The sequence below is a fragment of the Agelaius phoeniceus genome, chromosome 1 (assembly GCF_051311805.1).
Source record: "Agelaius phoeniceus isolate bAgePho1 chromosome 1, bAgePho1.hap1, whole genome shotgun sequence".
Taxonomy (NCBI): Eukaryota; Metazoa; Chordata; class Aves; order Passeriformes; family Icteridae; genus Agelaius; species Agelaius phoeniceus.
In genome coordinates this window covers 63,503,111-63,528,508 of record NC_135265.1, presented here as the reverse complement: position 1 = coordinate 63,528,508, position 25,398 = coordinate 63,503,111, and the positions used below count along the sequence as shown (strand labels likewise).

General features: G+C 42.3%; 2 long non-coding RNA genes across 2 annotated transcripts in view; both read right to left on the bottom strand.

Moving 5' to 3' along the window:
* Positions 1-25,398, bottom strand: part of LOC143695779 (uncharacterized) — a 34,308-nt gene that overhangs the window by 1,932 nt on the left and 6,978 nt on the right. The gene's annotated exons all lie outside the window — the stretch shown is intronic.
* On the bottom strand, positions 1,070-24,004 carry LOC143695778 (uncharacterized). Its single transcript, XR_013185316.1, has 3 exons — positions 23,932-24,004; positions 22,242-22,458; positions 1,070-1,806 (listed from the first exon to the last, which is right to left on the bottom strand). It is a non-coding gene; the product is annotated as an uncharacterized LOC143695778 (long non-coding RNA).

The window sequence follows — 25,398 nt, the reverse complement described above, 5'->3', positions numbered from 1 at the left end:
AAATCATGTGAAAGTAAGAAGGGAGAAAATAATTGTAGTTCGTTAAACAAAAGAGACCTTTAAGAGCTCTTTCACTGTATTTTTAGTCACCAAAGAACCCCCAGAGAAAAGAACTTTGAGGAGTTTCCCAGCTGCAGGCAAACCTTGGAATAGAGCTCATACCTTCTTAGACACAGGTTAATCCAGTCACAAGATCCAAAGCTTCTCATGGGCCACTCATTAATTATAGCAATCAGACCCTAAGTTTTAGGCCCACTTTTGGATAGAACAAATTGTTATCTCTACCTATCTGTTGAAGTCCATGGAGGACAAAGGACTGGATCTAAACCTGCAGCTACGTGCTCACAGTGCCACTTGGATAGGTGGACAGGCCTGATAGCAAGCGATCTTCTGTCCCTCCTCTAACCACTCAGTTCTCCTCCAGAGCAGTTACTCAGGCACCTTTAATTCATCAGCTGAGCATGTCCAGAAATAGAAATGTTTTGGCTACATTGAGCCAAACATCTTGGAGCCATCCTACCCAAGAAAGCATTTGGGACTTATGAACTAGGTCCTCTAGTGCTGACATTCACTCAACACATGGCTGTAGAGAGGAGAAAGTCCTATTGAATCTTTCTTGTTAGACAGCCAGCAGCAGCTGAGTTCCCAGGGTTGAGCAAGAGTGCACAGTGGGAGCTCTCCTTTTGGGATCTGGTCACTTTCTGCCCCAGGTGCTTCCATCCCAGGTAGGGTTCAGAATTATTCTCTCAGTCTGAAGCCAAGGGAACTGGGAATAACAGATGATGATGATGATGATGATGACTAACCACAGACATTCTGTTAATGCCCTGCTGAGATGATCAGCCAATGAATTTCCATGCAAAGATAAGTGCCTAAGAAAATGGAACATGCCAACCACTCTCCACTGATGGAAGGTAAACCATTAAACTTCTCTCTCTTACACAGATACCTTTACAGTCTGTCCTTCAGACCCCCAAATATACTATTCAATTCTTTAAACTTGTGACAATTTTATTTTTAATAAATAATCCAGAAAAAAATTGTTCAATTCAGTTGGGGTACGTTTCAGACTCTATAAATAATGTTCAAATATTTACATTATAAATTTAGCGCAGAATTTCAAGTCTTACTTTTTAGATGCCAAATACTTTTAGTAGAAAGCTTTTTAGATAACAGGATCTTTCTTGTATTATGCATTCATAAATTTCCTTCAGTGATAGGGGTGAGTTGAAAGATCAGTTCAACACTGCTGATTAGTTCCTTAATTAAGTTATTGTGTTCAAAGAGGGATAAATAAATACTGGTCACAATTTAAAGGGAAGTAAAAGTGGGTCACAGAACTTGAAAAGGCTGCCCAGTGAAATAAAAACAACAAAATGTTGCATTTTTCACTCTTGAGAAGTGCTTTTGCAAGTGGCTGGTGCTGTTTTTCTTCCTCTCAAGAAGTGGACAGGAAATGCTGCATTGAGCTATCATGAAAAAGGGGTCAATCAGGGGTGTTTTGTAAGGTGGGGAATGAGATTTACAGCAACATAATCAGTTGGCCAGTTCATCATTACAGGCTACACATGTCCTAAATTAGGAGAGCATGAAGCGGGTGGATACGTTATGCTGTTTCACGGGAAGCAATTTGAGCGAGTTGTTCTTGTTCCAGTTCTTTGAGACTCAACAACACATCTCCCAGGAATCTGTAAATCATCAGCAGGTGATATTGTTGGCTGTCATAGCACAGACAGGCAGAGCCAGTTACAGCTTTTACCAGGCTTTTTTTCTGTTCTGGTTCTTAAAATTCTCCTTTCCAGGAAGCTGCAAAACAAACCACAAAGCAATCAGTAAAGCAGGACAGCACGAAACAAAATTCCAGAGATAAGAGATATGCTGATAATATAGTCTTTGACATCTGTTTGGGGGCACTGCTGAGTTAAATATCAGTCCTTTACCAGATTAATATATGTATGCCTGATTTCTCTCTCTCTCTCTTCACCTATGTAGCCTCTGTCAATGCAGTATCTGAATGCCCTGGGAAACACGAATGAATGTACCCCCCGAGCACTCTTTTGGAGTATCAAAATATAGAAATTACAGACTTCTCTGAGGACAGATGTAAAATATATGTCAGAGAAAGGCCCCCAGAATTCTGATTCCACATAACCACAGCAGAAGCATATATGTTACAGGGTCCCCCATCTATCTGGTACATAAAAGGTTGTTACTGATTGCTTCTGTGGCCACTGAGGAGGGAACAAGATTTACATCAAAGACAGCTGTGTTGGACATGAGGGGAATCTTCCAACTGCAGAAAAATGAGATACTGGGACAGGATATTCACAGAAACACTGGTGACTTGTCCTTTAAATAGGTTTTTGAAAAAGGGCTGATAAGTAATCCTCAGGAATGGGTCTTTTGAAAGATGGAATTGCCCTGCTGTGTTCTATGCTGTGGACACGACAGCCCAGGGTATTACCTAGTTTGTTTTGCTGTCTTTAGCTTTGCAGTGCATATCAGGACTTGAGTGGCAGACAAGTAGTGGTGGCATTTATTATCACCATGCTAAAAGAGAAATGGGTTTAAGTCTACTGTGTCACAAGATATACAACATTATATAGCTCATGAAGTTATTAGAATAAACCAAGAAGCCACAAAGGGCTAAGGACAGGGTGTCTCAGCAATGCTGAAGCATGGTCAATGGGGTAAGGGGGAACATCTCCATATAAAGAGACTAGGGCTCTGACATGAACTATGGGGAGTATGTAAGGTGTGCTGAAAAATAAAGTAACCTTTAGGAATTCTCTCAGCAGCTGGTCGGTCAAGAATCTATGAGATGGAAAAGCAAAAGAAACAGCTACATCTGTATGGAAGATGAGATCTTATGGCTCCAACCCCTTTTTTAATTCAACAGAGCACTTCCATCTGACTTCAGAAGCTTTGACTTGGCTTCACCCTTACGAAAAGTGACCCAAACTTCGTATTTTATAAGGGGCTGAATTCCTAGGGAATGCCAAGAAATTTAGCACCCTCCAATGGAGTCTCTTGTTACAGCATACTTGTGTGGGATTTCTGAACATCTGGAAGCCCATCCTGACCCACAGTCACGGACAAATAGTGACTGCACAAATGCACTCAGAGGGCTCTCAACTTTCTTTATGTGCACTCAGCGACTCACAGTGCCCAAGCATTAAAACACAGGTATCACATTTCTGAGCTGGTTTTTCCAGTCAAAAATATATCAGTGCATGACCCCAGCCATCATTTTACAGTGCATCTTCCTCCCCATGCTTGTTTGAATGGGGTTTGCCTCTGCCCTCTTTATAGAGATAAAATAATTGAAACAGTTGACATAAAGCATGTGTTCTGAATTATTTATGTTTTCTATGGGATTAAAAAAAAAAAAAGAAAAAAAGAACCAAAATACCAAGCATACCTGCCTATGTATGCAGCAGAAATGGGGAGGATCTGGGAACAAATACAGCCCAGTTCAAAACCATGTTTGCATGCTGTGAGGAAAATACCTGTTACATCATGTATAGGTATGTGAGTTTTCTATGGATTAAGCAAACATCACCATATGCTGCAGGTCAAAAAAAGATAAAACCCTGTGTATGTGTAGAGATACAGATATCTGTCTCCTTCTGCCATTTCTAACAGCATGCAGAGCTAGAGTTCATAGCAGGATCTGGCACTGAGGAACCAACATGTGCATCTGAATGTGGCCCTGCAGAGATAGATACATTTGTTTGTATGCTTATACTGCATCAGGGGTGGAATATGCAGCTCATTTCTTCTCTTTTGTCTAAGCTGGAGAAGGCTCAAGTCATGAAACCCTGGCAGCATACCACCCAACAGGGCATTCCCAACATAAACCTCAAAATCCTCTGAGTAGCCAAGCTGTAGGTATATACCTGAGAGTTTCCACAGCCCAGCTCACCATGTTACAGGATCACAGCTGTGATAACTTGATCTTCACTACACTCTAGGGAAATATCTAAGTCAAAAGCTTTTCAGAACTATAGGCCTCACTTTTCTGTTCATGAGAAAAACCATTTTTATGTGGCCATGGTATGTTGTGTTTATCTGAAGATTATGTTCAGCTGTTGTCTTTGTAAACCTTTTGATACAGTGCCTGTAAGATGTTCACTAGCCTATCAAGGATAAAATGAATACAGGGGAATCTTGGAAAGACATCAAGCAGAGAGGAACCTAGATCACAAAAACATGATATTAAGTATAGATAACGATCCAAACTTATCTAGGGCCTGGGGTTTATCTGGACCCTTTCTGTCCACAACATCGATGCTTACAAAAAAACCTCTGAAATTTTACACATGCAACTTCTGTGACATCGGCCATTGAGGAACTCATGCTGGTTTTGGTAAGTGCTGGGAAAACTGGCCTAGAGCTATTTTGGCATAGAGCTATTGCTTTTGCCTCTGGGAAGCAAAGAAAATAAAAATAGATCAGTAACTACAGCTCAAGAGACAGATTTACATGGACCATGTAAATAAAAAACTTGGCCAGGGTTCTTTTATTTCCAATTGTTTCATCTTTATAATATCTTTTCAGCTTTACATTAAAGATGGCTCTTATCACAGAAATCAGCCTCAAATCCAAGGCTCTATGTGGAATATCCTTTACCTAGACCAGCCCTTTTTAACCCCATGTCTGCCCTTTACAGGGCTTAAGCTCTGGTTCGGAACCAGACACAGTTTCCAAGCTGTCCTCTTTTAACAAAAATTTAATCTTTTTTTAAGTTTGCTGGCCATAAAGCATTTCTCAGTATCGAAATAGCCTGGCTTCCCACATGTGTCCTAGTGTCACTTCTAGAGAACCTACCCTAAAAGTTGGTATACGCTGTTCAGGAAACAAAGGCAAATATTAGTTTACTAGTGTGACATAACCTTATAAGCCTCTTGCAAGCCCTTGCCCTTCTCCCACCTTGCCCTCCTCCCTCTAAGGCCAGAAACCTGTTGCTAGAGATTTTTGATACTCCAGGCTGAAATCAGGCATCAGAGTGATGAGGGGAACACGCAACAACACAACTGCTCTCTGCTTACATGGTGAGTGCTGCAGGGGAGTCTGCCAGGCATCCCTGTCCCTGCCTTGACAAACATTGCTGCCTGGTTATTGAAACCACTTGCAGATCTCCCTTCTACTCACATGATGAGCAAATCCAGACCACTGACCCTCTATGCCCTAGGATCCCCTTTCTTCCTGTTTTAACAAGGACAATTTCAAAATATGGTAGCTAAAAAACTCCCAGAGTTCATCACAAATTGTTTTAAATCCCAGTGGAAAACAGATTCTTCTGTTTCAATAACAGAGTTTGCTTAGAGAGCTGGCAATTCAGAGGAGACTGAACCACAGCTCCTGCCAAGCCTTGGCTGCACACCACAGCAGCCGGGGCAATGAGTATTTATTTTTTCCCACAGCGTTGGAATTGAGATATCACTCATGTAAATATGTTTCCCATGTTTTAAATGATGGCTGCTAAAGGGTGTCTCCCACACTTCAAGAAGCTGAGTGTACATCTTTGTCTAGTCACCTGCTCTGGAGTACTTGGATCAGGTCATGTACCTCCAACAATGTCTTAGATTGGAAACCCCTGCTGGCCTTTAAAACACAAAACATTCTCCTAAGGTGATGGAAAGGAGAACCTGAGTAAAACACTATAGATGGCAGAACACTTATTGTCCTTCAATTAGCACCTGGCAACCTCCTCACTGCATGGATCATCAATCGTCCTCACACATAAGCCCACACTTACAGCCATCCATCCTTGTCTCCAAGACCTTCTCCGCAGCCTGCTGGGGGCTTATGTTAAATACTGATCTGGTCTCAGTCCCATCAAATCAGCAATACCTTTAACACTTTGCTGACTGGCAAAATGCAGGAGAAGTGGGATTATTCTTTGTCACCCTCAGCCTAGTAAACATCATCCTTCTTAGTCACTCAAGTGCAATGCCATACAATGTCTCAGATCTTCCTTAGAGGCAGTGCTTGCTGTTGCAGCCCTAGAGGAACCAAATGTATTCCCTTTCTTCTCAGGGGAAAATGCCAGCACCATGATAAGCCTGCCTCCCCAAAATACTCAGGAGTCAGCACAGTAATCAGCAAGAGCCAGAAGTTTTCTACAGAGCCCCAGATCCAGGACTGCCACTAGGATTTAACAGCATCCAACACAGGCAGATGTGGCCAAAGAAATCCAGCTGCTGCCAAATTGGTTGCAGTTTCAACTCCATCTGAAGCTGGCCAGCACTCTAAGGTGGCCTTCTCACACCTTTTCCTTAATGTGAGCAGCCCAAGCATGCCAAGGGGTTAGGATCTGCACAGATGTGAGTTCAGGCAACTGCAAACAAGGAGAACACAAAACTTGGAACAGAAAAAAACCCAACAGTCCTCACCATTCCTTCCCCACCTCATCTTCCCATCTGTTATGTATTCACATGCTAAGGAGCTCCCAAACCTTCCCTAAGTCCAGCAATTTTCAATTATCAGCTCCAAGTCCTGGACCATTCCTGCTGGCTCCCAGGAGATGCTCTATGAGGGCAAAGTGGGGATGTCATGGCCCAGTTCCATGCTTGGGAGTTTCCCAAGAGCTCTGCTCCAGTTTTGGATGTGTGTATCAGGTAAATAGGATGTCCCACACTGCCCTCTGTAAAAGCTCTCCTTCCCTCCCAAAAACCTCCTGAGAAGGGGGTGTTTTCCCCTCTCTTCAGAACTGAAGTAGGCAGAATAAAACACCTCACTGTTCACCCACAGCTTTCCTAACACAACAGAGTATGCACTAGCAGAAAAACAAAATAGCTACCTCCTTTTACAGCAAATTACACAGCTTTGTCAGGCATATTTTTCTACTCTAAAATCATCCCAAGAGTGAAAGCAGTCAGTGGGCACCTTCAGAGGTCTGGGAACAGGTATCAGAACAAGTTCCACCATAAAGCATTGTGTATCCACAGATACACATGCAATGATGAGGACACGGAAAAGCTCATAAGGGAATCAACCATTTTCTCATCAGAGAAGGAGCTGAATGTTGTCCCATCAATAAGGCTCGTGGCCACACAGTGAGCAGTAAGGAGAAAACTAAATATTGAGTTGCTGCTCAGTAATTAAGCACAGCCCGTGCTGTGCACGAAATAAGGCAGAGATGAAAGGGAGGAAAAGAGCAGAAGTGTGTGTAATTAAATTCTATGACAGAAAAACATTCCCACAGGGACTAACAGAAGATACCAGGAGTATCTGGAATTTTGGCACTTGCTGACTTGGAATTATCAAACATGTGCATGTATGAGGGTGTCTGTATGTGTGTATTCAGGCCATGCACATGGGATTGTTCCATGCACAGGTGACCTACATAAAATCAGTAGTCCAGTCCCTTGAGAGAATGCTGGAGGGATGGGAACTGAGGTTAGAAGGACAAGTGTCAGAGGTCTATCAACAAAAAGCTGTGCAGAAGAACAGAGTGATTTCTTATACAGATACATAAATCTCACTACTGAGAAATTTGTGTGAGTAGCAGGACAATTAGAGTCAATTTTCAGTTTACCTACTAGAAAACAACAGCCTTGCCTTTGCAACTCTGAGGGCATCCTTCGATTAGTTTCTTTTTTAATGTACCTGCATTCAGTTTCAGCATGAGCAATGGCTGGAGTAGGAGAACTTTATGATACCTCTCTTCTAGTAAAGGAAGTAGGAAGCTAGGCACCTACCCACCATGTAGACCTCTCTCCAGAATGCTGTTTGCCTGCAAATCACTGATCAAATGATAGGTTTTGACTGTAGATCAAAAAGCCATTGTTCCAATTCTGGGACAGGCCAGAGAGTGAGGCAAGGCCTGGGTGGAGCTGGAAAAAATGACAGCAGGCAGCAGATGGGAAGAGGTGGCCTGGGGAGGAGAGGAGAGGCAGTGGAGAGCTGTCTTAGTAGGTAGCAGCTGGAATGAGAGGGGAAGTGGTCAGTTTAAGGGAAGAAGAAAAGACAGAGCTGTAATGCTGTTACACACTTAGGTCAGTCCTGCAAATTATGAAAAGGAGCATGGAAAAGGAAAATCAGAAGGCAGCCTTTAACTTCTCTGGTTTCTGGCAACCTGGGAAGCCTTGTTCTAATCATTAAAATAATGACCAGTCTACAGAACAGCAAGAGAGGAGGGTGCCAGTCACCTCTCTTCCAAAACTGACCAAATCTGCCAGAAATTTTCCCACTGGTTTGGGCCTAGGAGTGCCAGTAAGCTGATTGCTAATCTCTAACACATGCCTGATCTCAGCAGTCACAGTGGGGTGAGGCACAAGGGTTTTAATTTCTGCTTTACATCCTTCCCGCTAACGCCCAGCATGCCTCTCCCTTCACCACATGGCTGTGCGACCTCTGCTTCTACTATTTTCCACCTTCTTTTTCCAAAATTCAGCCTCAGGGCCAGGGAAGGTGCTGAAGTACTGTGCAGGAGCAAAACCCAAACATGGCTACTTAAAGCAAATATTATTTTTCAACTGAAAGACTTTTAAATTCCCCCCCCCCCCCCCCCAGTTTATTTTTAGAACAATGGTAAAACATACAAATCCTGGAGGCCTCAAGCACTTTCCTGCTGTGCTATTGACTTAATTTATTTCTTTAATTTGTTAAAACCTCACCAAAAAAAATGTTATTCTTTGGAGACTTTGCTAGCCCAAGTTTTGCATATATTATTTGCTGCAAAAGATTAATGAGGTAGCAGAGGCATTTTTAATGGATTCCCTTGGTTTTCTCTCACTCTCCATCACTTTTTTTCTTTTTTTTCACTTCACACGGCAGTGCAGGTCCACAAGTCTGCTGAGAGCTCTCCACAGACAGGATACGGGGCATGGGAAGAAAGTAATGAAATTAAAAAGTCTCTTTCACAACTCCTGCCCTTCTCTCTCCCCACTCAGAGATACCGTGCTAGCCAGAGCTCTGCACCAGTGGATCCAAGGCCTCCAGAGCCCCATGTTTTGCAAGGCTCCGAGGGAGTGGATGGGTCTGAACACCCCGAGTTGGATCCAAGGCCTCCAGAGATCCAGAACCCCGTGCCTTGTGAGGCTCTGAGGGAGTGGATGAGGCTGAACACCCTGGGTTGGATCCAAGGCCTCCAGAGTCCCGTGCTTTGTGAGGCTCCGAGGGAGTGGACGGGGCCGAACCCCCCGGCTTTACAGGAAGGCTGTGCGTGTGACAGCAGCTAATCCTACGCATAGTTCCGAGGTGCCGTCAGCCAGCCCGGCCAGGCACAGAGGCCCTTCTCTTGGCTCACTGAGGAATCTGCTGACACTCCCAGAGACTCTTAGGGAGCACTTTGGATGCTGGCCCCAGAAACCTTCCCATCGACCTGCTCCTCCTACGGGAACTGAACAATGCCTGAAGTGTGGCAGCAGCACCACACTTAGTGGTGGCTGAGAATCAGATCTGTTTCTCTTTCTTCATCCAGAATAACCAGGCTATTTGTCAAGAAGACACACTATGCTTAGAGGTGTCTAAATACTTTCTCTCCTCTCAGCCCATGCTCAGCCTCTATTCCACAGATTTTGCCTAACAGGAGGTGAAATGGAGAGAGAGAAGAGGAAAACAAAAAGTGAGGGAGCACAGGGGGAGTGCGTTAAGATACTGGGGTCAGGGCAGAGAGATAGAACCAGTTCTTTGTGATAGCTTCAGAGGCAGGGTAGGTCGGTGATGGGGCAAGGGTATGTAAAAGGGAAGTCACAACAACCTGCTGCAGAAGTGACGAGAAGAAAGGTGAAAATCTCTTGAAAAGCAGCCAACAGAGACCTCCTCTCTTTCTTCACATGCAAAGCTGATTTTAGCCTGAATGGATCAAAAGGAAATGGCAAGCAGCCACTCTTCTAGCTTGCCTCCCTGCCTGTTGGGAAGTCTGCCCATTGCTTTAGGGCTGGAGACTCCTATATGCTGAAGAACTGAAAACAAATGCACTTCAGCATGACTGCAGCCAGCCCACTCAGCACATCACTGCACTCAAACCACTTGGAACAGTTTGGAACTCTGTCCAACTTGACCCATCAGAGAGAATTCACGACAGGAACTGAGTTGGGGATACTAACCACGGTATGACTTCATTTAGGGGGATCAGCTAGTGGTCCAAGGGCCATGTACACTCTATGGGGCAAATCCATGCAGCTCAGTATCTTTTTTTGTCATAGTCTTAACTCTAACATTGTCAGGACCATTGCCAAAAATTTCTGAGTATGCCACTGCTGCAGCACTGAGCCCAATAATCTGCACTTTTGCCTGAATCAGTGTGTCAGACACGATCAGCCAGATTTCTACTGGCTCTATTATGCACCCTCAACTGCCCTGCTTCGGGTGCTGGTGCCACACAGGCACAAATGTTCTGTAAGAAATCCGGCTCCTGTAGTGTGCCATTCAGGCAAACACCACCAGCACATTTTTCTCACCCTGTCTTCTTTTTCCACACAGAAAGAGCAAGGCAGAACGACACTGCAGGAATAAGGAAATGACACGAAGGTACCTGTCTGGAACAGCCAACTCAAAGGTAGTGACACACAATAAATAAGCCTGAATACTGAAAAATGGGGCTGCCATTCTCTGTCATGCCAGAAATTACATAAACCACAAAAGAGACTTGTCAATCCTTTGAGGCACCCCCCAGAAAAATTTTTATGGCACTGTATTTCATAACTTCTTTTGCTACCTAGAGGGCCCAATTTCCTAATCTGTGTCTGCCTCTGCCTCCCCAGTTCAGTCTCCACTGCTGCAGGGGCATTCAAGTCACTGACTACCCACCCCCAGAGGCACCTAGGGCCCTCCAGTGCACATAAAACACAGCTTCATGCAACATGCTTAATGCTGACATCCAAGGGAAGGACTGCTGAGGGAGGCAAACCAAAATAATAGCTCAGTTATGATTCAGACTAAGGAATAAGATCAGCTGAGAGGAAGTTTCTCTTGTGTATTTATCAAGTTTCAGAAGCAAGACTTCTTTCCACATTGAATTCAGTGCTATTGGACAAAGTAGCTTAGAGCTACTTTGGTCATTTCTAGATGAGTTGCAAGCACATCCCTACACCCTCTCAGGTAACTCTGAAAACATATGGTGGTTTAGTGGTTAAGTTCAAAAAATATGGTGCTTTAGTGGTTTAGTGGTGGTTTAGTTCAACCAACAGAATTTTAAGTGTGCAGATGTAGCCCTAACATCTTTGAATATCACTGACTGGACTGCTCAATATATTATGTTGATCAAAAACTTGACAGGATTCCCCTTCTGGATCTTCTTTGATTTGGTTTGGTTTTTTGGTGGTGGTTTGTTTTTTGGTTTTTGGTTTTTTTTTAATGGTATGACACATGGTAAACAATATCACACAGATATGGTAATAGCACTTAATCCCATACATAGCAAAGATTCTTACATACATTCATTTAAAGCAGGCCTGAGGCAAGCCAAATATACAAACAATTAGAGATCTGTAGGCATGCCAAGAAATATTCATGCAGCATATAGGCCCAAGAGAAAATATAGTGAAGATTAAGAATATTATTAAGACATATCCAGAGATAACAGTATTTGATGAATTTCTCTATGAGTATCTCTGTGATCCTGGCAATTCCCATAAAAAGGACTGGACTGACATTTTCCACATTTACCTACAACAGTCCAATCTATAGTTCTGCAGTAGAGGTTAGTATCTGCAATTTAAATGTCTCCTAAACCAACTTCCTTTGTTTTGTTACAGAGTAATTAGATCCACCTCCTTCACTCAGCTCCTGACCAACATTTCTGTTTCACTCACATCCCAAGGCAACTTCTGTTGCCCTTTTCTTTAATTTTTTTCCACAGAAAAGCTTTTTTTTTCCCATCCCGAAACCCATAAGCTTTTTGTTCCCATTACAATCTTTGGCACGCAAAGCAGGTGGTATCAGAAAGTGCAAATGCTTCCATATTCTTTGAATTACTACAAACTGCTGGATGGTTTTGCTCATCTTAAGTACCCAGTCTTTTGATATCTCAGCCAGTCCGTTCCATGCTCACAAGTTAATAAGACTAGAGGCAGGGAGAGACATGAGAAAGGCCACCCAATTAAAGTGAGAAAATGAAGATCAAAGCAGGCTGCTGTGCTGTCATATGGTCAGGTACTGAACTGTGCCTGGTGCAGTCACTGATAACAGGCTAGATATTGCTGCACGTGTCACTTTGCTGTGACCTTCACTTGTCACCTGGCTCGAGCCTTATGAGAGCTGACTAACTTTTAAGTTAAAAAGGCTTAAATTAAAATTACTAGTAACCCTGGAAATCTTCAAATAGCTTCACTGAAACAAGAGGAATGACTTTGAAATTACAAGCCCTGTGGAAAGGACTCTACATAATTTGGTAATGGACGCAGATCACTTTCTTCTCCTTGAAACCAGCAGGAACTGAGCACTGAAAGTCCGTGCCTACTGGAGGGATAGGGGACTAACCCATGTGGCATCTAAGCATGAGGTTACCCAGTGTCTAGGTCAATCCTTGCATCTGCTCAGGTACAAGCTGCTCCATACAGCATATACTATTCTCTTGATCATGCATCCAGAAATCACAGCATAAACATTGCATCAATGCTATGGAGTTCCCAAACTTAATGCTCCTGCTCCTGAATGCACTGAGAAGGAAGTGAGGAGCAGAAAACTCACTTTTAAGCAGAGACATAAGCCTTCATTTAAACATCATGATGAATATCACCTACATTTCAGAGAACTCTCACACCTGAAAATTGCTAGGAAAAATAGGACACATCTAATTTTCAAAATAATAATAAAAACCACTTCAATGGATTCTAGGAGTATTTAAAAAAGGGTTGCCTCTTCCTGCAAATGGATGGAGTTGAGAAGGGCTCACCACACTCTGTACCAAATGAAACTCTTACTAGAAACAGAACGCATGCCACAGGAATTATTTGCTGGTGTGTTCTACTGATTTTGATCAAAATTCTTGTGAATTCAGCTGCCATCAGAATAACCAGTGAAAAAGAAGAAGAGGGAGTCTAAAAGACTAAAAGTCTGTCAGTGCTACAGGACATCCCAGCTTGCAAAGAAGGCTGACCAGTTTACCTCCTGTGAACTTGGTATTTTACACAATGACCTGTAAGAAGTCCACCTTAAATAAAATAACTAGGAAAACCCAAAAAACTGGAAGGAGATTACAGGTATGATTTTGTTACCTAAGACATCAAACAGTTTCACAACTGGTCTCTTAAAAACAAAGGAAAAAACCCCATCAAAATGCTGAATTTGGCTTCCACAGTGCAAAGAACAGCTGGAGCATTTCTGCATGACTTATTTTAATGCAGCAAGATTGGAATTTTTAAGTTCCCAAGGAAAAAAAAAAACAGCACAGTTGCTTTTCACTTTCTGCTATCTGTACCAGTTACCACCTGGATCCAAGTATTTGCCACTTAGGATCCAACTATTCAAAAATCCAGAAAATTAATTGGTATCAAAGCAAAGGTCTGTGAAACATCTGCATTCAAGGAGTGACCTTTGGATGAGAGAAGACCATTCCTTCACTCCCCAAGTCCTACAGTTCAAACTTGCTGCTTGAAAAACTGTTTTTCAGCTCCAAGTCCCAAGTCCAGCAGTGAAGTGCAGGTGAGATATAAACAAACACAGGAGAAAGGAAGAGATTTCTGAGGCATTATTGTAGGCTCAGCAGGTTTCATTAATTTGCCTGTTCTGGGGAAATTCAGACCCCTTTTCCATTTCTTTTCTGATACTTTCCTGAAACCTACACAACACAGCAAGCAGTGCATTAGGCAGCACAGCTTTTGTGCCACCACAGTCTCAAGGGTGGGCACAGATCTCACCCCAGCAAGGACCTCAAACAGTCATAAGGCAAGAACTGGGCAATGACATGGGAGCTATGCACCACATCTGCTGGAGGTCTCTATGGGATCAGAAGAGCAAGGGAACTAGAGACCTACTTGCCCCAGATTTGCCCCCAGATTCCATTTATCTTCCCTTGGAGTCCTCTGACACACCCAGACATGGGTACAGGTACAATGCGTGTTCCTGGATGCTATTCTCTCACACACAAAGTCATACTGCTCTTCATGCCAGGCACTGGCACTTGTTCTTAATCTTACAGGGCTGTTTCACCTAATGGCTCCAAACCTGGCTTCCTGAAAACAGCAGGGGACAGCTGCTGAAACACCATCAATCCAGACAAAGTCAACATGACCTGTGGATGTGGTCCAGCTCTGCCAGGAAGGGCCCAACAGTGAGGGTGGCTGAGGAAATATTATTGCAGCCAGGAGGCTTTCTCATGCAGAATTCTATTCTGGTGCACCATTTTTTGTTGCTTGAGCATTCCCCAGACATTTTGGAAACTCCAGACGCAATAACACTGAGTTCTAGGTCACAATGTTTTTATTGATAAAGATTTCACCATCCTGATGTGGGTGTGATTGCTTGCGAATGCTGCAGGATTATACAGGGAATAATCACTCACCGTAGCCCACAGCATATAACATGCCCACCAAAAAGCACAGTAAATTAAATAACAGTGTTTCCTGCCAGTCCAAACAAATGTTTTCCCCTTCCTAGCAGAGCAGAAGAGTACTAATCCACAGAACTGCAGTGTTTTGGAACTTCATGTAATAGTGGCAAGAAAAAAGTCGTGCTGCTATGAAGTGACACAGAAACATCCGTAACACATTTTTGTCATCAACACAGCAGCAGTGGTTACACACAAGGAAATGTTTATGTGATCTGTTTGCTAACATATAAAGCTTGTTCTAAAACGATTTCATAATATGCATTCTCAAGCAATGACCCAATTTGAGGTGAGCTATTTGAGGTGATCACTGCATGTTTTGAGGCAAGACAGACATCTGAGTAACAACTATACCTTCTTTGTCCACAGACTGCAGAGTGTGCAGCAGGAAGAGACCTGCAATGAAAATAAATTAACTTATTTTACTTGAATCATTTAATTATTTTCACTTGGCAAAAAATAAGAATGAAACTGTGACTTAGTCAATGGGAAATCCTTAAGGACTTGGATAAAGTTGTCATGTGTATCCACTTGCTCTAACCTTTGGCCTTTTGTCTAAGTACAAGGCGCATATCAGTTAAATATATGATGTCTTCTCTCTGGGAAACTCAGAGAGTTAATAAGTAATTTTAAACTATTATAATTTTGATGCATGGAAAAAAAACAGCTTGGCATTCCTCAGACAGTACAGCTGGGTAAGTACAGAATTTCCCGGCACTGTTTAAGACTGGGTGGGGTGGGAAAAAGAAGAAGGAAAAAGAGAAACAAATGAAGTTACTAAAGAAGGGGGGAAAAAATGTGCAGAAATCCTGCCAGAAGTTCAGGAAATCTTTTCTTCCTTGTTTTGCTTATGGAGATCAAAAAATCCAAATTAAATATGAATCCCCCTGCAAAATGCTGATGACTTTGCTCAAACTAGGGCAGCTAAGGTGCTGAGAAGCCATGAAGCTCAGCTGTAGTCCTTCAGATAAATCATAAAAGCAAGTAGCTTAAGTGATAGGTCTCCTGTCTGCAGGATCAGCACAACAGTTCTAATCCTTAAGGAGGAACTGACTCCCAGGTATGCCACCAGCCCAAACCAGTTCTGTTCCAGTCCTCCAGGCACCTCCACAGTACAAGGAGAAAATAGCAGATGCAGAGAAGAGCACATGACCACAGCAAAGCCACTGCCATGTTTCAGGGAGATCCCAGCCCACAATGGAGGAACACACAGGGAATTGCAAGTGTCTTTTCCAACCTGTTGCACAGCAGAGTGAAATGCCACTAGCCAGCATGTATATGGGATTTTACAGTGCCAGTGGATGGGACTGTGCTCACAGGTATGCCTGGCCTTCAGGTGGGAGGACAGAATTCCAGACTCAAGAAAGGCCCTTCTTATTCCCTGTTAACTCGGTCTTTTGTCAGCCTGTAGCAATACTCTCAAATCAAATCTGCAATTTCATTGCACCAAATCACTTATTTTTCACCTAAGTACCTCAAAAACAAGCACTGAAAAGTCTACATATCACACTACATGTCTCCACTTAAAAAAAGACAAGCATTGCACAAGCTATGAGGGTGCATGATGGAAATTAGACCCACCTTATGAGTCCCATTCATGAAATGTTCAGTCTTCTCTCACTTTCCCCATGGCTTCCCTAAGCAACAAGATTTCTCTATCTAGCATTTTTAAAAGACAAAAGTATCCTTTAATATGTGCAGGAACAAATTCAGGACCATGCATCCACAAAATAGGTGTTTATCAATATTTGATCTACGTATTGATCTTACCAATGTCAGTGACTCCCCTGACTGGTTTCCTGTGGCCAAACAAGAGCAAATAATTTTTTTAAGAAAAATCTGAAGCTAGGAAAATACAACTTGCAGATGTATGTGAGCCAGTACCTCCCTCTCACCCACAAGTTTGGCAGACAGATCTTTCAGAAACAGCTTGCAGGACATGGCCCTGTAAGCAGGAAGGCTTTTAAAGCAGTGCACAGGTACAGGGATGATTTTCATGTCAAGAAAATAATGTTAAGTCCATTAAAAAAACTGCTTTCTGCAGTGATTCAGGGACCTGTGAAATTGTGAGAGACCATTGGAATCCCACCCAATGCAAAACACAGCCCAGGGGATTTCATCCATTCGTTTCTGCAGTTGTCTTGCACATCCCACTTCATTAAGCCCCTAAATTTTGACTAACCTCAAACCTGTAATTAATTACAGAATTAAAATTAACTTAAAAGTCACTGTCTTCAGGGCCATGTCAACACTGCCTTGTGTAAAACAGACCTGGGGGCAGGCCACTAAAATATGACGATGCAACTGTATTGTTGAGAACCTTCTGCTCAACTTCCTCCATATCCCATGGAGCATCCGTGTCATACAGTAGGAACCTTTCCAGGAAAGAACTTGGCCCACCCACCTGTCAGGGAGCATTTCCTCATCTTTCACAGGACAGGCATTGGCAGACTCAAGTCATCATGGGTGTATCTCAAGAAATGCCCTATCCTGAACCCAGCCCATCCATAGTGCAAGGAGTGTTCATTTTGGATGCAAGATGAACTGGAGAATGACCCCAGACTTGGAACTGTGCTCAAAAGGCAGCCCAGCCATAGCCTACATGCCAGAAAACCCATGATCACTCCTTTGATCATGCTCCCATCATCTGAAGTGCTCTCATCAAAAAGCAAATGCATGAAATCTCTCCTCACACAGAGCATAATTCTGCAGGTTCAAGAAGTGGTCTGCATTATGCTGTTTGGGAGGAAGGGGTACAGTTATGCAGTGCAGCACTATTAAAATCAGCCATATAAACTGGTTGCTCATCTAATCCATCGCACTGTTTGGCCCACTTGCTCTTTTGAGTTTCTATCTTGTTCTCCAGCTGCAGCTGCCTTGCAACTCCCACTCCCTCTTCTTCACTGTCTTCATGTAAATCAAAAATCCATCAAACCTCACTTCTTCATTAATAAATCAATTCTTTGGATTACTCAACTATAAAACCATGACTCTGTAGCTGCAAAGGCAGACTATGTTTGAGCACCTGGATGACAGCAAGCAACAGAGAAAAAGAAGTATTTTAATAATACTTAGGGCTCACAGAGGACCTTTTCTTCTTGGCACATCTGAGCTTGCCAGAAGGGTTGTACTATACTAAAAGAAATTCTCATTTCTCACTTGATAGTCACACCCCCAACCCAAAAGATTAAAAAAAAAAAAGAAAAAAAAAGACCAATGTTCCTATCCTTTTCTGTGCTATTTCCTCTGTTTGAGTGCTATATTCATGGCTTTCTTTCCTGAATATGGGCGAGTACAAATATCAGATGCAGACTAGAAATGCTGGGGCACACACAATGCATTCTTGGTTTCTTCTAAACATCAGACATATCACCAATTAAAAAAGAAAGAAGGAAAAAAAAAAAAGAACACACAGCCTCCATTTACCTGCTTTCAAGCAAAGGTAAGGAAATATCTCAAACTTTCCACAAAGCCTGATATTAGCTCCCATCAAAGCCAGGAGAATCCATCCTATTGTTTCCCTTGCTAGCGCTGCATCGCTGCATTCCTACAGAGCTGCTGAATTTGTTCAGAGCTTGTTGATGTTGTTGTTGTTATTGTAAAAGCTAAGTGTTACACAAGACAGAGAGCTTGACAGCTTTCCCACAATCCTCAGCATGTGGGAATAGCGAGTAACAAAGTGTTAACACCTGCCAACTGGTGGTTAGGTGTACATGTCTCTGTTAACAACAAACACTGCTGCTAGCAGTCATCAGAGCAAAGCAGCAAATCTGTTCCCTTCTCCAGCGTGGAAAACACCAAACAATGACAAAAAAAGGCACCTAATTGCTTGATTAAGATGTATCAGTGTTGGAAACTGCTGATCTAGAACATTGAATCTCTGACATTTACTTCACTCTTGATTAAACAGAAATGTTTAAAACCAGTTATTGTGCAGGCAGAAGCTCAGAGCACTGTGTAACATCCAGGGAATTGTGGCAGTGAAACTTTTTGCAAAGAAACACAATCAGAACTACCTCCTCTCTGCTGTTTCATAAAGGCATCAGATGCTGAGACTCTCTGGCTCTTAGGAAAAAGGGATGGAAGGGCACAAATGATGGACTAGGAGTCAGGTAACTCCTTGGAACTTCCAGAGGAACCTTGTGGAAAAGTCCAGCTACTGCTCTGAAAAATGTTACTAGACATGGAAGTCAGGACTGTTTCTTTATGTTGAGGGGGATTAGCTGTGTACTTTTAAAAATCATGCTTTCATTTGGTGATTTCCTAGGCAGCTTTGTGAGCCAGGTGGCACTGATTTATCATCACCAATTTGCATGTGACTAATGTCCTAACCTGAGGCTAAAAGCCTGCTTGCTCTGGATATACCCTCAGTAGCCAGCTTGCTTGTTTTATTGCTCTTTCCCCATGACAAAAATGTAAGGGAGAAGTGAGTCAACTCACTCATCTCAAGTAAACTAGAGATTGCTAAGTCAAAAGGAAGGAAACTTCATTAATGTAACAGTACTCACAAAAGCTCACTGCTGTCCAAATCTCCCTAACTGTACACACAGAAACTCCAGCTCAGCTGGGGAGAGACATTAATCCTGATTTTCATCAGAATGTATTTCTTCAGTAATTGCTATAAGGAGAAGAAATTATCCCATTCTTTAGCAGTGGGGCAGGGGGTGGGGGGTGGAATTTCATATTTATGTCTTTCTCCTAAACATATTATCTGAAATAATTCAAACAACTATGATTGTACATGATTAATCAGATGATGGCCAGGACAAAAGATAGTTTTAACCTACACCAGTTCCTGAATCTAAGTCACATGGGAGGACGAGGGTGAGTGGAAGGCATGAGTAAATTCTTTTGATGGTTCTACCAATTTCTGCCAGCACTAATGTTGCATGAAATAAAGATTTCCAGTAGTCAGCACCTTGAAACAGAGGGCACTCATTCTTCTTATTTCATGACACATCAAGTATTTGAAAATCCTATAAGTAGTAGACAGTTAATGTTTATAAGTTGACTTACAAAGGCTGGCAGAACACTGTTCTGACTTGAAGCAACATCATTTACTAAATTGCTATGGTGAAGGCTCAAACAACCTTCCATATAAAGCTCCCTGCAGAAGGTTCTATGGATAAAAATGGACAATTTTAGTCAGCCAAAAGTGGCTTTCTCCACAAGGAATGGAGAAATAAGGTAATATTGTTGCCTGCCAACATGAATATTGACCAATTTAGTAAGATAGATATTTCCAAATAGCAGTTGGAAAGCTTTTTTGGTATAGGAGGTTTAGGATCACCTGCACTAGAATAGTATTAGAGGAAAATTTCTAAGCTTTGTGTGAATATTCAAGCCCCTTAGCAGATGAATTTAGAATCTCAGTCACATGGTTTCTGTGACTCAGCCATTTGTTAGTCATCCTCTGCCCATTATATCTCAGGAAAGTTACAGATACCCATAATTAGAAAGGCAATCCCCCTCCTTCTGTCTTTTCTGCCTGTTCTCTAGATATCATGTCCTCTCACTCCCTTACTTGCCAGAGGTCCTGTGTTATTTATTCCCATTCCTCTCCCAGCTAGATTTATTTCCTTACGGTCTCACCCATTTTATGCCCTCCCCCTGGTCTCTAGATCCTACCCCATGTTCGGAATGGTCCAAATCAACAGCTGCCCTTGCAGCTCTCTTCAATCCTCCCTTTTCTGAACACAGCAGCTCTGCCTGGGTCCTCATCTCTCTCTCAACGGGTTTTTATCAACAATTGCCTTCTGTGTTCCCATGGGCCTTATTCAATTCAGCGCTATTCTTGCACACTCTGGGAGCATAATGCAAGAGAACTGGGTTGCTTCTGTCTAAACGTCTCCTGGGCTAGTTTTTTAATCTGTCTGAGTTGTTGATCTGTCAAGCTGGCACTTCTGTTTTTCCTCCAAGTAACATTGCTACCTGATGTGTTATTTCTGCTCTTGGATGCTACTCCCTCCATGCATCATTCCACCAGTTCTCCCTCATTTGCTGCATCAAACAGCTTTCTTGGGTTTGCCTTGCAACCCACTATCTTCTCTTCTTGCTGTTCAATCAACTCCCACCATCCCTCTGCCAGGGGTAACTGCCTTGGTCAGAAGCAAGTCCAGTTTTCCCAATACTCCATGATTTTTTTTGTATTTTCTATTTGGTAAAGAGCAGAGATCCCTGAACTACCAAAGCCAGAGGGCCAACTGTCATTCAGCCTGAGACAGTGTAGCTCACGAGGACAAACACACAGAAAATGCTGTAGTGAATTATCAGTGTCTGATCTGCTGTAGGCAAAGGGGCATGCATCACTTAAATCTCAGATTTATGGCCCAGGTAGTGGGAAGCAAGAGAACTCTGGGAAGGACAGGTACATACATGCCCTTATCACACTCAGCACACTCTGAATGCGAGGATGAGTCTCACAGAAAACTCTGTCCATTTAAAAATACTGTGTAATCTTCCCATCAGAAAAAAAACCTTGGTGGAAAATTTCAGACCTATACTAAACTCTCACACCCTTAATGCCATAAACATCTCACACTGACATCTGTAATAGCTCTGCCAATTTACAAATTCTTACTGAGCTACTCTTTCTTTGGTGACAGAAGACATTAGGTCTATTATTGGCTCATAATCCCACACTAGTCCCAAACACACGGCACGTGTATTTCATCTGAGGATAACCCTGCCTTCTTCAGGACAAGACATCCCATGGCAATCCCTTTTCCAGCAGCACTCCTTCCCCTCAGAGTGTTTGCTGGGCATTGCCAGGCTGCCAGGCAGACAGGTGCACACCAGAGCAGCGAGGCTCACTTAGACCCTATTGGTCTGAACTTTATCCATTGTGTTTCTTTCTGAAGGAACCATCTTCAAGGCAGGTTGGTTCTTTGTTCAGACACCTTGTAACACCTGAGACCACAATACTAGAACACTCCAGCAGCAGAAGAACTAAATCTAAATGCAGAAAAAACCCAGCATAGTCTGGTATTTAATGCACAGAGCTGATGATCTTGAATGAGCACACAAACTCAGACTCCATCCATGATTCTACAAGGTGGTGAGGGGTCTGGCAAACTGTGATTTGGCATAGTGAGGTCACATGCTTTCCCTACTGACACGTGCACATTCTGTCTTCAGTTTTAACATGAACAGGTTAAAGTCCTCCTCTACTACACTACTACATTCAGATGATGGCTGAAAGCTGCATCTTCATAGTGTTTTCCCATTAGGTCAATATCAGCCAACAAAGGAGCATTTGCTTCTTGTTCTTTAGCTGAATAGGAGAAAACAGTTGGTACAATATTAGCCCAAAGAGGGAGGAATATAGAGCACCTGAAATGCACTGCCAACAAAGCAATTAGCAGGAGCACTGGGGGTGGGCACTGATTGCTTGCCCTGTTCATCCACCTCACAGAGGGACTCAGTTCCTGGGTATCCAATAGAATTCATCAGAGCTAACATGCAAAGTTGTGCATACAACTATCTTGGAAATGAAGTACTCTTCCTGTGTTGCAGGAAATCGATCTGTTTCTTGGTAGTCTTTGAACAAAGGAATGAGTTGTCCATTCTGTTCCACACTAATCTTAATAGTTTACATTACAGGCTACACTACATTGCTTACAACTGGTCTGTTTGAAGAGCACTGGGAAGGAAATAGTTCTGGTGGTGGTGATGTGGGTGACTCAAAAGTTCAAACAATGTAAGGACAAAACAGGCACGCGAAAAACACTTCAACACCTACCTCCTGGTAAATTCCAGGGTACTGATCAGTTTAGATCAGTTTTTTTGGAGAGTAATGTCTCAGGACTTGCCAGGCAAGTCTTGTTTCCGTTCCTGTAGCTCAAGGCTCCAGCATTGCACTTTTGATATCCAGTAAGGCATGGTTCCAAGAGTCCATGGTTCCATCCAGGGTTCCAACAGTCCAGTTTGTCTTTCATCCCTCACCAATGATGTGCAGCCTTTTCGCCATTGAAAATCAGATAAGCAGATAATCAGAGTCTTAATAAAAAGGAATATTTTGGTGTGATTCTAAAATTCCTTCAAGTGAAAGACACATAGGCTTACTCTCTGGACTAACTGCAAGACCTCTCCAGCATAGAGCAACTGAAGTAATCTTGCTAGTGCTTGTCAGGGCCTGAGCATTGGAGTTGTCCTGATCATAAGCACTATAATCCTGTCAAGAGGCAAATACGTAATGACATATCACCAGTCCTTTAGTCTATACAGTTAGCTAAAGACCCTGCATCTGTGTGATCAGATCCTCTGGAAGGAAAGGATAGCATCAAAACAGTAACCTCTGATTTCCAGTTCCTGTTTTGGTTTCTACTCTTCAGCAAACAAAAGATGCCTGTCTTACCCAAGGCTGCCTCAGCATTAGACAGATTGTGTTTCCAGTCGCTTTCTCTCCTTTTGTCCCATGTTTTAGTTTTTTGCCTGTAAGAACAAAGCCAAGGGTCTTGGGGCTATTTGCATCTTTGGGGGATTTGGATGCACTGCAGGGCGAGGCTGGGCCTCATTTTAAGAATAGGCTCCAGCCCACGCTAGTGCCAAGAGGCTGACTAATGCAATTATTTCCTTGCAGAGCAGCATTTTTCAAAGTGCTGATTCTTATTAAGAAAAAGGAACGGATTTGGAGCTCATATTTTGATCTGGTGCCCAGGATTATTTGGAAATTCTTTTTCCTGGAACGAGACTTTTTATTCCAAATTTCTCCATGGTGGGGAGAGAGGGTTTCCTGGGCAGAATTAGGATAATGATTACAGCCTGCATACAATCAGTTTTAACCGCTGTGGAACTCCAAAAATGAATGTTATTGCTCAGTGGCTTCATTGAAAACAGAAGTATTATTTAACCAGAAGGATGGCAACACATGGAAATAGCTCATTATCATATTTTCTCCCTATTTGAAATGTCACATTGAGTATGTATCTTTCATGTCCACTACACTTTAATTAATTTGGACTGTGTTTAAATATATTACACAGCATGCTTTATTACAAAATTCTGACACATTCCCATTGATGAAGCAGGGCTTTCCTTCAAACACATGTAAAAGGCAACAGGAGCTACTCTGCTAAATATTGTTTTAAATACAATAAGAATACCACATAATCTCTGTGTCTGCCCGTGTTTTTCTGTGGCACGGAACATACAGAGCAAAAACAACATTACATCCAAAACTTGCTTGCTGTTTACTGAAGGGACAATGATGTTAACATTATTATTCTAGATCTAAATCTTAACCACTTACCTTATTTACATAATTGCAAGACAAACATATATTTTCCTCAATGGCTGGAAAAGATTCCAGCAGTGTGATTGCCTAGAAATTAAAAAGTAGAATTGCAGGGTGTATGTGTGAGATGAAAATGGCTTGTTTTAACACAGCTGGTGTATCTCATCTTCTATGCACTTTCAAACATAGCACTTACCAGAATGATTGTCCTCCTCCACCCAGGTCTCCAACGAAGTAGAGGATTTATTTCATTTGCTAACCTTCCTCTGGAATGCAATCACTCCAAAAGTTAGTCCTGATTTATACTTGTTTAAGCAACTGCGAGAATCAAACCAGTTTTTAAAATAATGTAAAAACGAGAGTTCATTCAACTTTTAGATTTCCTTGGACTGAAATCTTCTATTACTTAGAATTCTATGCTGAATGGGATCAGGAATTTTGTAGAAGGTGTGACTAGTATCTGATGGATAAGATGTCATCTCTGCACTACTGCTTCTGTTGAGGCACTGATGTATTAGCTGCTGAACTACTGTAAAACCATTTTAGTTTGAACCATCTTGGGAAAAACAAACAGCTGAGGACTTGCCTCCTCAGGGCAGTTCCATGACACCCTATTATCCCACCCACTAGATGCCACCAAGAGCTGATTGTGCCTGTATCAGGAAGGAATCTCTTTCCTCACTACCCACACCCCCTTCAGGAGTCATTTGGAGCCAAGGCTGGTGAAGGAGATCTGATTCCTTCCCTGGGAGCCAACTGAGTGGTATACTTCACACAACAAGCCTCTGCATGACATTACAGTCAATCCCAACAGCTTGTTCTAAAACATATTCCAGGGACGGCTCCTTGGACCGCTGCTTCCTCATCCATCCTCCTAAGAGAGCAGTAATCAAAGTTTTATTATCTGAATCATGGATTCATATTTTTTTATTATTATTTTCCCTAGCAGATGGCCTTTTTCCAAAATAATTTCACAAGCAGAGATTCTTATCATGAGGAAGGTAATACTGTTCTGAAGCAAACTCCCAGATGGGACCACGTGGAATAAATGTGTTGTTCCTTAGATAAAGAGAAGGCGTTAGACTGCTGATCACTGTGTGGATGCTGCCATGGAGGAATAGCACGGCCCTGCTCTGTGCTATTAAATACTCTACTACTTATTCTTCTGCCCTGAGTGTTCAGTCCTCACCCTACATAACCCTTTCCTCAGAAAACATTGACACTGAGAAGAAAAATGTTTTTCAGCATTTGAAAAAGAACAAAAAAGTTGTGTTTAACTACAACACATGTCTGTCTTTAAAAATCTGGATTGGTTTTATATTTAATTCATTGACTGAATTGTAATAAATGAATAAACCTAATTTGGAGGATAATAAAAAATATGAACTGTGTTGCTGATGCCAAAAGCAATAACTACAACTTGGTTTTTCCCAATTCTTTGCTCCTTCAGACCCAAGCATTACTGTTGTAATTTTTTCCTGTATTTTAAGTGTTTTGTTTATTTGATTTCTGCATTAAAGGAGCACTCCAGTGTAATATAAAAGGATACTATAATCACGATGTCTAATTACAAAGAAAAGCTAAGCGTCTAATATAAAAACATGCAATAAAAAAAGAATTACTACCAGATCAAAAGCCACTGACACAGAAATCAGATGAAGCA